Genomic DNA, 14,159 nt, shown 5'->3' on the forward strand with positions numbered 1-14,159 from the left:
TTCTACTACAGACGGTAGATAATCTACAGACGCGCAAAGAGAAAAATTACCAATTCGGCAACACTTTTTTTTGTTTATTTTATTTAAACAGTTTTGGCAACCAGTCAGAATTGGATCAATCTCCCTATAATCAGCAGTAAGTTGCGTGAATCGCGAGGTATGTTCCATGGAACTTCGCGAATTGCGACGCATATTTTGCAAATTGAACAAGCCAATTGAATTTTTCAAAGCATTATATGATATATCGAGTGTAACTAATCCATATGTTGTTAGTAGATCAATAGTTCAAGTTTTAATATCCCGCATTTTGCACCTTACTGAACACCGCAGTCTAAAAGTGCGACTGGCACAAAAACTGCGACAATGCGAATGCTGTGAGTGAGAAAGAGAAAGAGTAACAACTACAATGTTGCTGTTTTGTTTTGTCATATACATTGGCATTAGAGAAAATAATCTGGATTAATCCAGGTACAGCTGCAAAGCACAATATTTCAGGTAGATTACAAAACTTAGTCTTCCCTGCCTATAGGAAACACAAGTTTGTTTACTTTGCTCATTTGGTGTCTCGATTTGACGGTTCGATTGGTGTTTTATGCCACGCTCTTTGCGCGTCTGTAGATTATCGACCGTCTGTAGTTTCTACTAGAAATCAGGGGCTTGCGATGGGTGCCATGTTTTTGTTGCCAACATCTCAGCACATCTCGACAAAGGTTGGCAGCAAACCTGTCAGACGGGCGCTATTTCTTGCATTTTTTGAAATAGCGCCCTTCGTTAAGTGGACTGTCAAACACCGTTCGTTAAGATACGGATAGCACCCCGCTGCTAGAAATATATTGCGATTATTATCTAATAGCGAATTCATAAATTAACCTGCCTCAGGTCGATTGGCACTCAGTTTTAATCGAAGTGCTGTCAAACCGTTCATAAATTAACCGAGATTGCATTTCGGTTAAACTGACAGCATTCAGTTTGAAGCGCAGGTTAAAACTGTCTAGCATTACGGTTTACGGGTCGATCTGTCAAACTGCCCGTATCGTTCATAAATTTCGGGTTCGAGTTAGCACGAACCCATCAGGTTAATTTATGAATTCGCTATAAAATTTTCCTTTCGTACACGGAGAAAAATGTGGCTAGTTTAAAACAACCATAAATTTGGTTGAAGCCCAAACTAAATTTTTGATTACGTTAACATCGGAATTTGATTAAATTAAATTCACTAATCTAGTTGAAAGAAACGACTTTTCCGCATTATTTCAACTTTATTAACTCGCATTGTTTCAAATTAAGTATCAGTTAATCCAATCTAAAAGTTTGCTTTTTTCAACCATAATCTTGTTTATTTCAACCAAAATTTAGGTTGCAAAATACAGTTAATGTTACCTGAATTCAAATTGAGGTGTTAGTTTAAATCAACCTAAACCGTTGGCATAAATAAACTAAATTTATGGCTACGCAAATACCAACCTTAAAAATAGTTCAAAACAAACTTGTTCTTAGTTTGCGTTTACAAATGCGGCTAGTTTAAAACAATCAAAAATTCGGTTGGAGCCAAACTAAAGTTTAGATTACGTTAACATCGAAATTTGTTTGCATTAAATCCAGAAATCTAGTTGAAAGTAACGACTTTTACTCATTATTTCCACTTGATTAACTCGCATTGTTTCAAATTAAATATCAATTGATCCAAACTAAAAGTTTATTTTTTTTTCAACCATAAACATGTTTATTCCAACCAGAATTTCAATTGCGATGATGTCATTATTTTTTGCCGTGTAGGTCGTCGCGTCGCTCGCTTTTTCGCGGTCTGTTCGTCGTCACAAGAGGAAAACTGAAACAATAAACCTCTAGAAAATATGGTTTGTCCTGGATCGTGTATGAATACCCGGAGGTAAGTTCCGAAATATGTAACATTCATTAAAGATTTATTCATTCCGTTTTCTCACGTTTTTTACATGATTTGCCATACGACCTTTCGGTGTCATGCAGATGGTATATTCCGTCATGGAACGATATATCAATCGCTACTCCCCGCTGGAATCTTGGTGTTCCTGCGAGTTTATCCTATATGCCGTCACCGATAGAAAATCACAGCGCTCCCTGCAGACCGCTTCCGGACTGGAGCTTCTACACCACTCCCCACAATTGGATTCTGGGAATCCGGAGTGTAGCAAGTTGGTTTCATTGTACCGAATTTACGTCGATAAAATGCGATCGGCTGTGGGTTCTGGACGCCGGAGTTATCGACCCAACAATTCTGCAGCAAATTTGTACTCTCAAAGTGCTGGACCTTCGACCTGCACACCGACAAGGTGCTGTTGACGTACGTTCTGCTACCGGATCAAAGTCAGGCAGGACTCGTTGGATATGAATCTGGTGGTGGATATCCAGGATGGTCAGTGTAACGATGCCTTTGCCTATGTGGCCGACGTGTCGCGTTTCGGCATCATCGTTTTTAGTTTGTGTGAGTTCAAACGCCAGAGTATTAGCATCTGTTCATACAATTTCAAAATCCTTTGGCCAGCGATTGAACCATTTGGACTTGAACTTCCATTGATTGGATGGATTATTTGGGATTTCCCTTTCTACAGTTCATCGTGATGGTTATCGTATGTTTTTTTTATCAGTCGATGTCTACCCAGGTAACCAATAAGCATTTCCAATGCAATTTAAAAGCATGCCAATAAGCATTTAAGTTGCCTTAAATGCTATTTAAATGCTATTTTGGCAAAATATGCGGCTACTTTACTGCTAGCCCTCTTATAGTGCTGACAATGCTTATTTGCAGCTAGTTACCAACAAGAAGAATTTAAATAGAATTGTGGATGCCAAATTACAACAGTTATGCAGTCAGAAAGCTGATAAACAACAACCTGCAGTATAAAACGCCAGTGATGCTAATAAACGACTGATTTACTGCTTATTTTAATGCCTATTGGTTACCTGGGTAGTTTTACGGCGTTCGAAGTTCCAGCGCCGGTATCAGAAAAAGAAACAATCTGGCGAGACTTTGGCCTGATAAAACCTTTAAACTGATTGGAAGCCGATACAAGAGTGGTCATTCGTCTACTTTCGAGGTGGCAAAAACGACAGTTCAGTTTCAGTTTATCTCTTTGGTCCAGCAGAGCGGCGTTATTTGATGAGATCTGGCGAAATCGTAACAATCTGGCTGTTGAGAACCCGTACAAGCTGACGTACCAGAATGATTTCGAGGTGGACCGGACGCCGAAGCAGTCGATTTGGGTCATCAGCGACAGGTTGCTGACACAAATTTAATACTAGTTATTTATTTATTCCTATTTTTTTCATGAAATTGTCTCGTCTTCCGAAAATACACTTATAAGATATTACTGATGCAGTTGAACACCGTGGTAATCGACCTGCGATATTCGCAGGTTATTCTTGACTTGTCTGTGTGTCGCAATTAAGTCGGAACCGGTGAGCTGTAATCGCACAGTGCTGCGCTATTTAGCACACAACTTGCGACGTACAGAACAACAATAAAACCGAATGCAGTTGGTAGACTGTCGGTTTTGAACTGCAACGGCAATACGTACCCAGATAACACAAAATCGTAATAGAAAGTTCACATTAAATCGTTTTCATGTCAATTTCACATTTGAATTGTATAATGATTAGAGTATGTCAAATCGAAGTGAACAATAAATTGTTTGGCAGTCGTGCGTGTCTTCATATACAATTCATGACTGTGAATTATAAAGCAGTATAGACAATTGCAATATTTGATTATATCTTAATCATATATTCAGGAGTATTTAGTTGCGTGTTATAAAAACTACGGAAAATAGAATTACAAATAGCTGTCAAAATTTTCGCACGTATATCGCCTCCACTTTGGTACATATATGTTCTTATATGGCGTGAAATATAACTTTTTCGTTCAGATATGATTTCGTATAACTCAATTGCAATCGAGATATACAAACCAAATGGTTTACTGGGTACGTATGTTTAAAACCGCAAAAATTGTTTCAATAAATTTCTTGGTAGTTGCAAACAACATTTTTGGTTACATTTAACGTTCATTTCTGGTTTATTTTAAAAAACAATAGTAGTTTGTTTCAAACGTTTCAATGTTTGACTTAAAAGATTTAATCAGTTTGTTTTAAAGTAAAATCTGTTTAGATAAAACTATAAAGTTTGGTTGATATTACCTAAAAGATATCAACTGTCAAAACCAAACAACCAAGATTCTGGTTATTTCAAGCAAATATTTGTTGAATTGAAGTTAATTCCTAAAGCAAAAACAACCAAATATTTTAGTTAATTTCAAGCATCGCGGTTTGTCAAAGTAACCAAGTATATATTTACGCAAATTCCAATGCGAAAAGCTGGTTGAAGCAACCCTAGGGGTTTCCAGTAAGGCGTATAAGTGTGTAGTAATCAGAAATTACTTTTATAATCATTCCCGAATTAATTAGGTTATCAATGGTAATCAGTAGAGTAATCAATGATAATCTTAAGTAATCATTGGTAATCATGGTTAATTTATAGTAATCACAAGAGATTGATTACTGGTAATCAGAGGTAATCAGTAAAGTAATCAAAAGTAACTTTTTTAGAAGGTGCGTAGTAATCATTGCTGTTGGAAACCCCTTGAAGCAACCTAATACCCGCTTAGGCGCGTCTGGCAGAAATCTAACCAAAATCTGGCAGCGACAAACTTTTTCTGCCAGACATTCTGCTGGATTTCTGGCCGCAGTCACCCGTGAAAACTGGCAGATATGCAACAACCGATTCTGGCAGAAATTTCGCCCAACGGTTTTGTTTTGATTTTTCTGACCGATTTCTGTTCGATTTCTGCCAGCCATGTCGAACAGAACCGGTGCAGGAACCGGTTCTGCCGATTTTCCTTTTTTGTATTGTTTTTCATTATAAAAGATAGCATGTCATCCTACAAATTACGTAAAACTAAACTTTTATTTATTTTTGTAACTTTTTATTTACAGCACATACACATAAAGTACATAAATGGCACACAAAAGAACACCGGCTCTGTAAACAATTTTCTGAAAAAAAGGTCTGGTTGTAAATGTATCACACTAAACAAAACAAACATTTTTGTGATTAGTTATAGATGCAGATTGTTTGATTTGTTTAGTGTGGCTATACGAACAAAAACTGAAGTTTGCAGATATAAATTTGAGATTTTCTTACCTAGAATCGGAAACTGTAAGGAGCAGCGCGTGTCATCTCTTGTCACTTGTTATGGCATAAAGAGAGTAGAGCGAAAAACGAAGAGGACGAACCGGTTCTGAATGTCAAATTCTCCCGGCGCCATATTGATTCTGTTCGATTTCTGCCAGGCATCCGAATTTTTCGTAAGCGGGTATATGGTTGTTTTTGCTATACATTTTTCTCCGTGTAGGTTTAGTTGTGCGCCTAACAGTTGCGCGCAGCTCTGTTCTGGTTGCTCGCAGTCAAAGTATCTCTTTTACACTCACACGAAATCTTGTAAGAAGCTGTCAACGCAAGAGTGATGAGAAAAGCAATAATATTTCTCTCTCGCTCATCAGCTGAATGCTAAGGCAGCTTGCTTCGTGTTTGCCCGTTCAAACATGGACAAATTTTTTACAAACGCAATCAGCATTTAAATTTTATCATTTTCGGTTAAAGTAAGACATTGTAACTGTGTTGTTTGTAAGTCTGTACGTAATAGAACAAAACTGATGTTATCTAAGCAAAGAATAAGAGCATAAACATAGAAAACTTACACGTGCTTACACTGTCAATAATACATGATTTACCTTTGCGCACAAATATGTAAAGCTGAAAAACGAAATATTTTCTCGGGAAGCACAATACCCCGGTAAAAAACATACGTTTGAGTGATAAACGATAAGTTTTTGTAGCCTTTTGCACTGGGCTTAGCAAGCTCTATTAACAAAAGGGCGAATGTCGCAAGCGTAAAAAAACCGAGTGAGGGTTGATTTTTCTATGCAGGTCCAGCAAAAAGTAACTCTCACTCGTTTTGTTTACATTTGCGACATTCGCCCTTTAGTTAATTCTATCTAGAATTGTGCGCAGCCCTTTACTTTTGACAACTGATTCTGTTCGATTCACCCCATCGACATCTCTATATCGAGCTGCAGTAAACGTCAGCGATAGCATGTCCGGGGCTCAAAATTTGACAGCGGGCCCAAATCAGACTGCTGGCAGTTGAGTGAAACGCGGTGGTGACATGCTATCTCATTTTCGCACACACGAGATGTTGGCTGCGAAAACATGGTTGTCTGCCGATGGGTTGGTTCGATTGGAATTTTCCAAGCGGTTTCCAACAGCAAAGATTACTATACGCACCTTTGAAAAAAGTTACCTTTGATTACTTTACTGATTACCTCTGATTACCAGTAATCAATCTCTTGTGATTACTATAAATTAATCATGATTACCAATGATTACTTAAGATTCTTATTGATTACTCTACTGATTACCATTGGTTACCTAATTAATTCGTAAATGATTACAAAAGTAATTTCTGATTACTACGCACTTATACGCCTTACTAGAAACCCCTTGGAATTTTCAGTTTAAGATGGCGACTCTCTAAAGCTCTCTACTCACAGTAGATCATAGATGGTGATTAGAAGCTAGAAAAATATAGGATATGACGTTTAAACAACAGACAATTCAGCAAACTCGCTTATTCAGCACCGAATGCTACCACACAACTCTTATTGCACACCTGCTTGTTTAGGTGCTGCCGTTTTGTCCCTTCATTATCCATTTTCATCATTCCCACTGTTGGTAATTCAATAAAATATTACATTTAAAGTCGAGTTCCACATAGGTGCCAGCAAGCATTTTGAGAATTCTCGCGTCACTTTTCATTTCGTCCAATGTAACAAATGTAAACAAATCCGGTTTATCACAACAAATTATTGCTCTTTTTAAACTCTATGTTATACAAAAACACCTGCCCAAATAGAATTATTTTGAGGTGAAAAAATTAGCATTATCAAAATGTCCAATGTGCACATTCGAATTACGAATGACTGACTGTTACTTCGGTCGTTCTCATCTGATGTCCAAAGTGCAAAAAAAATCAAAACAAACCCAATCTGTACATTGGACGTTTAGCAAGTGAAAGTTTTTTTCGCATTATTTATGCATTTTAAGTGAAACAAGCGGTCTAATATCGAAAAATAACCTCGAAAATAGCGTAGCACGGCAACACACGTATTTTACGGTGATCTCGCTTAATTTATGTGCAATAGCCTGGAAAAATAAAACCGTCCAAAGTACAGCATGAGATGGTAAACAGTCCAATGTAACTTTTTCCATAATAAACCAAAATTGCTTAGTTTTAATTAGATTTTTAAAATCTCCGTTAAATATTGAATGTTATTATTCATCAACCACGTTGAGTGAATGACTGAAAATTATTTCATTTTGAAACAATTTAAAGTTCAATTCGAAGAACTTCGATCTCGTTTTTCTCAATATGGTGGAATTGTTACATTGGACGAAATCAAAAGTGACGCGAGAATTGCACTTTTTTTGTAGTTCCAACTATCACAACCAGGTAGCGAAGGTTGCTCTTAGTTTTGCTCGAATTCGCCTATAGGCGTTTTTGACAAGCTATCGCCCGCTTAGAGGCGCTGCATAAAAAAAGTGATGAAAAGTAAAATCGCTGTCAAACTCCATACATTTTTGAAAAAAACTGAAATAAAATGCATTTTTTGATTAACCCTTTCAATTGTCAGGATTTTAGATAGCGAAATATTGGAAGAAATTTGTTTATCTACGTTAAGGTTAGTGAAAATATTCGAATTAATTAACTTTATGGCAGAAAAATGTTAATGTTTGATTTTGTACCGCATAAAACAAAAGTACATAGAGTCAGCTGTAAAGTTTACATATCCTGGATAGAGAATCACCAATTATTTTCAGTCTTCAGCGTTTTCCAATGTGTTTTTAAGTGCTAACGGATTTATTTTTTTGATTAGCATCATCTGCACCAAGAACCAAACATATAACCCATCAGTTCGTAACCATAAATACACTTGCGAAGCTCTAATAATCTCCCGAAGCAGGAACAATATATATCAAATGAAAGGTAATGCTTTTTCTTACCTCTATTATCCATTTTCATCATTCCCACTTTTGGTAATTCAATAAAATATTACATTTAAAGTCGAGTTCCATATAGGTGCCAGCAAGCATTTTGGGAATTGCACTTTTTTTGTAGTTCCTATAATCACAACCAGGTAGCGAACGGTTGCTCTTAGTTTTGCTCGAATTCGCCTATTGTATGTCTGTCACCGTGTACAACGATAGAATCACGCAAGCAAAGTGGTACAACGGTGGTTTCTGTACCTACCTCTTTCACCGTTGTACGAAGCTACAGCTCGATTTTTACTGCGCGCAGCGCCAATGACTGGTAGTTGTGATAACAAAAACTAAGCAGAATTTTAAATTAATTATTTTGCAAGATTTTGGCAAAGATTTAACGCTAAACGCTCGACATCTTGAAATTTGTGTTTACATTTCGTGAATAGGAACAAAAACCAACGCTTAGACCATGCAATTAGAGATTATCGGTGATAAGCATAACCACGTACAACGTACAGTAGTATGTCTGTCACCCTTCCGTTGTACATGTACAACGCTGTACACGTACAACGCTGGTACAATTGTATGTCTGTCTAGGGTATAAAATGATTATTGCAAACAATACATTTTCTGCAGCGGGCTAGACATCTTATTTACTAGCTAGCGCACTGGTGATTGCAAATGAAATGTGTGTTTAGGACAAATAAATTGAGATCCGGATTCAGTTCAGGCACAGAGAACAGACTACCAGGTAATCGACAAAAAGTGTGTAAAAGGTTTTATGTAATCGACGAGTAATCCTTCAATAGAGCACCCCTCGAGCAGTAAGTGGCAAACTGTAAATCTTGATGTCGCTGCCATCGCTGCTACACTGAGGAAAATTTCAGAGTGAAAGTCATTAAAATTCCTTATGAAAATTTGCCACAAGGCAAAAATAAAATTTTCATCAAGTTACCTTATGGAAAAGAACCATAATTACTTGATTATGGCTTTCATGAACTGTCACTATGAAATTCTATCTAAAACCATTTGTAGTTTGATTTCAAACCGATTGAACTTTTAACTGTAACCTTATGAATAGCTCAATGCTGTTATAAGGATTTCATTCATCCACCTTATGAAACCACTCAAACGAAAAGAAAATTCCATTACATTACCTTATGAAATGACTCAAACGCAAAGAAAATTCCATTACATTACCTTATGAAATTTATACACCATAAAAAAGAATATTCACATTTGGCCCGCAGGCTTGGCTCCCTCTTTTCGCTTCGATTTTGCTCTTTTGACTACAATGCCTTAACCAAACGGAATTAAAAAAAGTGGTGTATAGGGCAATTGTAGAATTAATCATTTATATTAATCATTATTCAAAGAACGTATAGCTTTATCTTTTGTATTTGTGACGGGGCTGCTACCCCGTCGGCAGCAAAAAAGCACTCTTTTTTATTACCAACGATGTATATAGCACCCTATTGCACTATAAATACAAAAGAAAAGCTATACGTTCCTTGATTAATGATTAATATAAATGCATAATTCTACTACTGCCCTACCACTTTTTCAAATTCCGTTTGGTTAAGGCGTTGTAGCCAAAAGAGCCAAATCGAAGCGAAAAGAGGGAACCAGGTCCTTTTTGGGCCAATCAATAATATATAACTGCTTAAAATAACTATCGTTATTTATATCCTTTAATTCTACTACTGTGTTTTATTGATAAATACGTATTTCGGTCTCGACGTGAGACCTTCATCAGTATCTAACTAACTTAGACTGTTTAACAGTCTAACTGTTAGTTAGATAGTTAGATACTAACTATGGAACTGTTAAACAGTCTAAGTTAGTTAGATACTGATGAAGGTCTCACGTCGAGACCGAAATACGTATTTATCAATAAAACACAGTAGTAGAATTAAAGGATATAAATAACTTTTTGTTTTTCTTCTTATTTATTGTTTCAGGAATTCAACTAAGACGCTCAAATAAACATTAGTTAACTTTATCGTATTTTTACTATGCTCAGCAGTCTTTATTATGCAACGCAAATAAAAAATATTTTACTTTATTATGAAGAATTGTATATGCATATTCGTAACGTGACTTCATTTTTCAACCTGGGTTAGTTTTGACTCAATCAATAAACCTATATGGATAATAATAAGTGTAGGTTTGTCCTATATTTATACCTATTCTAACAAAATATTGTAACTATTATTTTAAATTTCTGGTATTATGAATTGGTGTTTTCTTGGATGTCCCTGGTTTCGTAAAATTGTTTTCTTTGATTTTTTATTGTTTTTTGATTTTTGAGTTTTTATTGTTCAAAAGTTCACCACCTTTCGTTCTATGAACCTAATAAACGTTGCTTCAATGACCTTCCCTTACCTAAAATGTCTTTCCCCGTCACGCCTTATTGGATTCTGTTTAAATACTATAAACACCTTTTATTTCATTACTTTCTTCTCTTCTTTCTACCATTTCCACCGTCTATTGCAAAGACTACCGTTATAGAACAATAATCAATACCTGACTTCAAAAAAGGTCAAGATACCAAAACATGAGGTTGGTCAATTATTTAAATGTTTTAAAACCCTTTATAAGGCAGTGGCAGCTATATTACCACCAACAAAAAAATTTTATTTTGCTTCTATAATTATATTAATGTCATTATAGACGCAAAACAAATATTTTTCGTTGGTGGCAATATAATTGCCACGGCCTTATAAAGGGTTAATAATTATATTTATCGCTTAAGATATGAATAAAAACTTTTGCAATTTTAAGATACAAATATAAAATCTAGTGTTCGAATTTTAAAGGGATCTAATCTCCCACACGTCGATCTGCATAAAGTAGCGTGGATTGCTATCAACCAATGCGTAACATATTTTAAATCCTCCAGATCCTTCCTTCAGCAGATTTTGTTTTAAACTTTAACAAAGAAAGTTGACTTTAGTTATAACAATAAATGGAACTGTTTCCTAGAATTGATGTAAATATTTTGTCATAGTGATAGTTGTTTAAAATATAATAAGGGTAAAATTAAAGCAAACAAGGATAGCAATATGCACCTATATAGAAACCTTATAAAATAAATTAAACTATTCACTGCTAACTGCTATGATGACATTTTGTGAGTTTCAAATTAGTACGTCTGCTGTGGGTGTTTACAGAACGAAGTTCATGGATTTAATTCAGTTCCAGAAGTCAGCTTAGAAATCTCAAATACAGTGTCATCCACCTGCATGGATCGATGGCCAGCCTTGAGCGTTGACTTTTACTTTTTTTGTTGCAGAGCTGCATTCAGAGAAAATTTCAATTATTGTAGGTACATGATTGAAACTAGTAATTATAATTAGGATTCACCTCAGACAGACCATAGTCTCCTTGTAGTTTGACATATTTTCCTATTAGCTTCACAAGCTTAACAAGAGCGTTAATTTTGGACAAATGGTTGGGGCCAATTTTGTGCACGAAAAACGCCTCAAGCTGTAAAAATGGAGAGGTACGTTAGTAAATGTGACATAACCGTGAGAAATCACTGTTTAAAAGACTTACCAGCTGCTGAGAATATTGAATATTCACTCACACCCATGCCTGCAACCGAGTTTCCCATATCTTTGGAATCTTAGGCTCGAGAACCGTTTCACCGTAGCTTCGTCCTCTGCTTGCTCTACTTCCCCGTTGGTCTTGTGCTGTTTCTGAGTTTCGGTATATCAACTCACGTACCGTGGCGATCTATACAGCAGAATCAGTCGGCAGGATCCATTCGAGAGTCAGCCGAAGACACGCAACCCAAGAATATTTGTGATTCAACTGACGAATAGAACTCCGACGATAGGCCTTTCGTTTTTCGGTAACCACCACCGACCGGACGCTGTGGCAAAATACCACCGATAACTAATTCGTTGTCATCAAAATTTTCTAATACCAGTTCGGTATCACCGATAGTTCCGTAGTGGGTAGAAGTTCTAGGTGAATCAAACGACTGCCGGCAGATGAAGCAAATTAAGTAGCCCGCATCAGGACACACTTTGGTACGCAAATAATCTCAAAGTCGGTCGCGGTGCAATCTTCCAGTAATCCATCTCGAAGTATACAACAGCTAAATTGACAACTCCTCCCGGTGGAACCAGTTCATGGCTTCCTGCAAAATATTCTGTTCAAGTCACATTATAAGTATCAATCGAAAAGGTAACGGTACGCTCCTGCCAACAATTCAACGACACCCTGCGTTTCGCATCTCACACTTTGTTTTCTTGTTTTGTAATTACGGGAAAATTCGCTTTAGGAAGTTTCGTACCGTGAATCAAGATAGATTCACCTACCTTCATACGACCACGCACAATCGGCGCAAGGTAAAAGGCTACAGTAAGAATAAATACACGATACACCCACTAATAATTACTATTATCTTTACTACTAAGAAAACCCCATAATTTCACAATATTTGCATGCCAAGAGCAATTTGTAAAACCTCGAATTGCGAAATTGTAAGTATAAGGTCAGGTGGGGCAAAACGGGACGCGGCTCGCGGGGCAAGATATGTCAGTTACGTTAAGATGAAAGTTTAAGCTTAATCCTTGTTAACGATTTTTTTTGGTGGCCGCCCATTTGTTATAATACTATTTAGCATAATCCATTTCGCATATTCATAAGGGGCCATTTGGTGTTATTTATTACATTTCTTACTAACTCTTGTTAGTAAGCACTAAACAAAATCTGCTTAAATTATAAATTATGTCGAAAAGTCGTTATGCCAAAGGTTTTTATGCTATACGGGGTAGCCTCGATTTTCATCTAATACCTTAAGTCATGTTATTTTATAGTCATAATTCGTAACTTAACTTTTAATCATGTATACCTTATAACAGTGGATTTCTGTCTGTCTGCCTGTCGGTATGTTCCTTATAGAATCGAAAACTACTGAATCGATCGACTTGAAAATTTACATGTAGGGATTTTTGGGGCCAGGGAAGGTTCTTATGATGGTTAGAGACTCCTCCCTCCACTAAGAGGGGGGAGCTCCCATACAAATGAAATACAAATTTCTGCATAACTAGAGAACTCATCAAGCAATTGGAACCAAATTTGGCATGTGGGAGTTTTAGGTGGCAAGAATTTTTTCTATGGTAAATTTAGACCCCTCCCCTATTTAGAAAGGGAATTATGACCCCTCTCTCCTTTAAGAGGGGGGGGGGGCTTTCATAGAAATGAAATACAAATTTCCTCTTATCTCAAGAACTAATCAAGCCAATGGAACCAAATTTGGCATGTGGGGGCAACATTTTTGGAGACAACATTTTTTTATGAATTAGGACCCCTCCCTGTTTAGTAGGGCGTAGGGGGCAAAAAGCAAAGCCTGGGTGCTAATTCCGTTATCGAAATTTGACCTTCTGTTTTTATACGACAGACTTCGCAACCAGCTGTTAGAATACAGGACAATGCGGGGTCAGTTCTACGATCCTACTGACTCTAACAGCCTTTCCCAACGGAGATTCGAACATTTTTTTTTTTTTGTATGCCAGAAGGGCATTGGGTTAAAAGGCCACTGCGACAGTCTTAATGATCGTCTTTTGTGGCAGGCCCCGATTGCTGTACACAGTTTACGGATCGCTCATACCCATTGATGGAGTTGAGCGGAATAGTTGTAATCCTGTGCCCCAATTCGGTACTACATGGTTTATAAAGCCAATGACCGTTTTGGGATTTAGGCTCCATACCTGATATGGAGTAAGAAGGAAACTTCCTAAGAAGTTGTGCCTTGATAATGCAAGAGCTCTGCAATAGCAGAGCAGATGCGCTGAACTTTCAGGTTCAGAGTTACAAAAGCGGCAGGTGTCAGATGATACCTTGCCGATATTCTTTAAATGATAAAGAGTGGGGCTATGTCCTGTTAGGAGTCCCGTGATCGTGCGTAGTTCACTACGAGTTAAATGGAGTAGTTTTTTAGCTACTGCAGGGTTTGGGTAGATAAACTGTTTAGCTTGTCTACAACCCTGTGTTTGATTCCAACGGGATGCTATTTCTAGCTTTTCCCATGTCATCAGTTCGCCTTTCACGGCGGATGTGGAGGTGCCCAGAAA

This window comes from Sabethes cyaneus, chromosome 3 (genome assembly GCF_943734655.1).
Source record: "Sabethes cyaneus chromosome 3, idSabCyanKW18_F2, whole genome shotgun sequence".
NCBI classification, from domain to species: Eukaryota; Metazoa; Arthropoda; class Insecta; order Diptera; family Culicidae; genus Sabethes; species Sabethes cyaneus.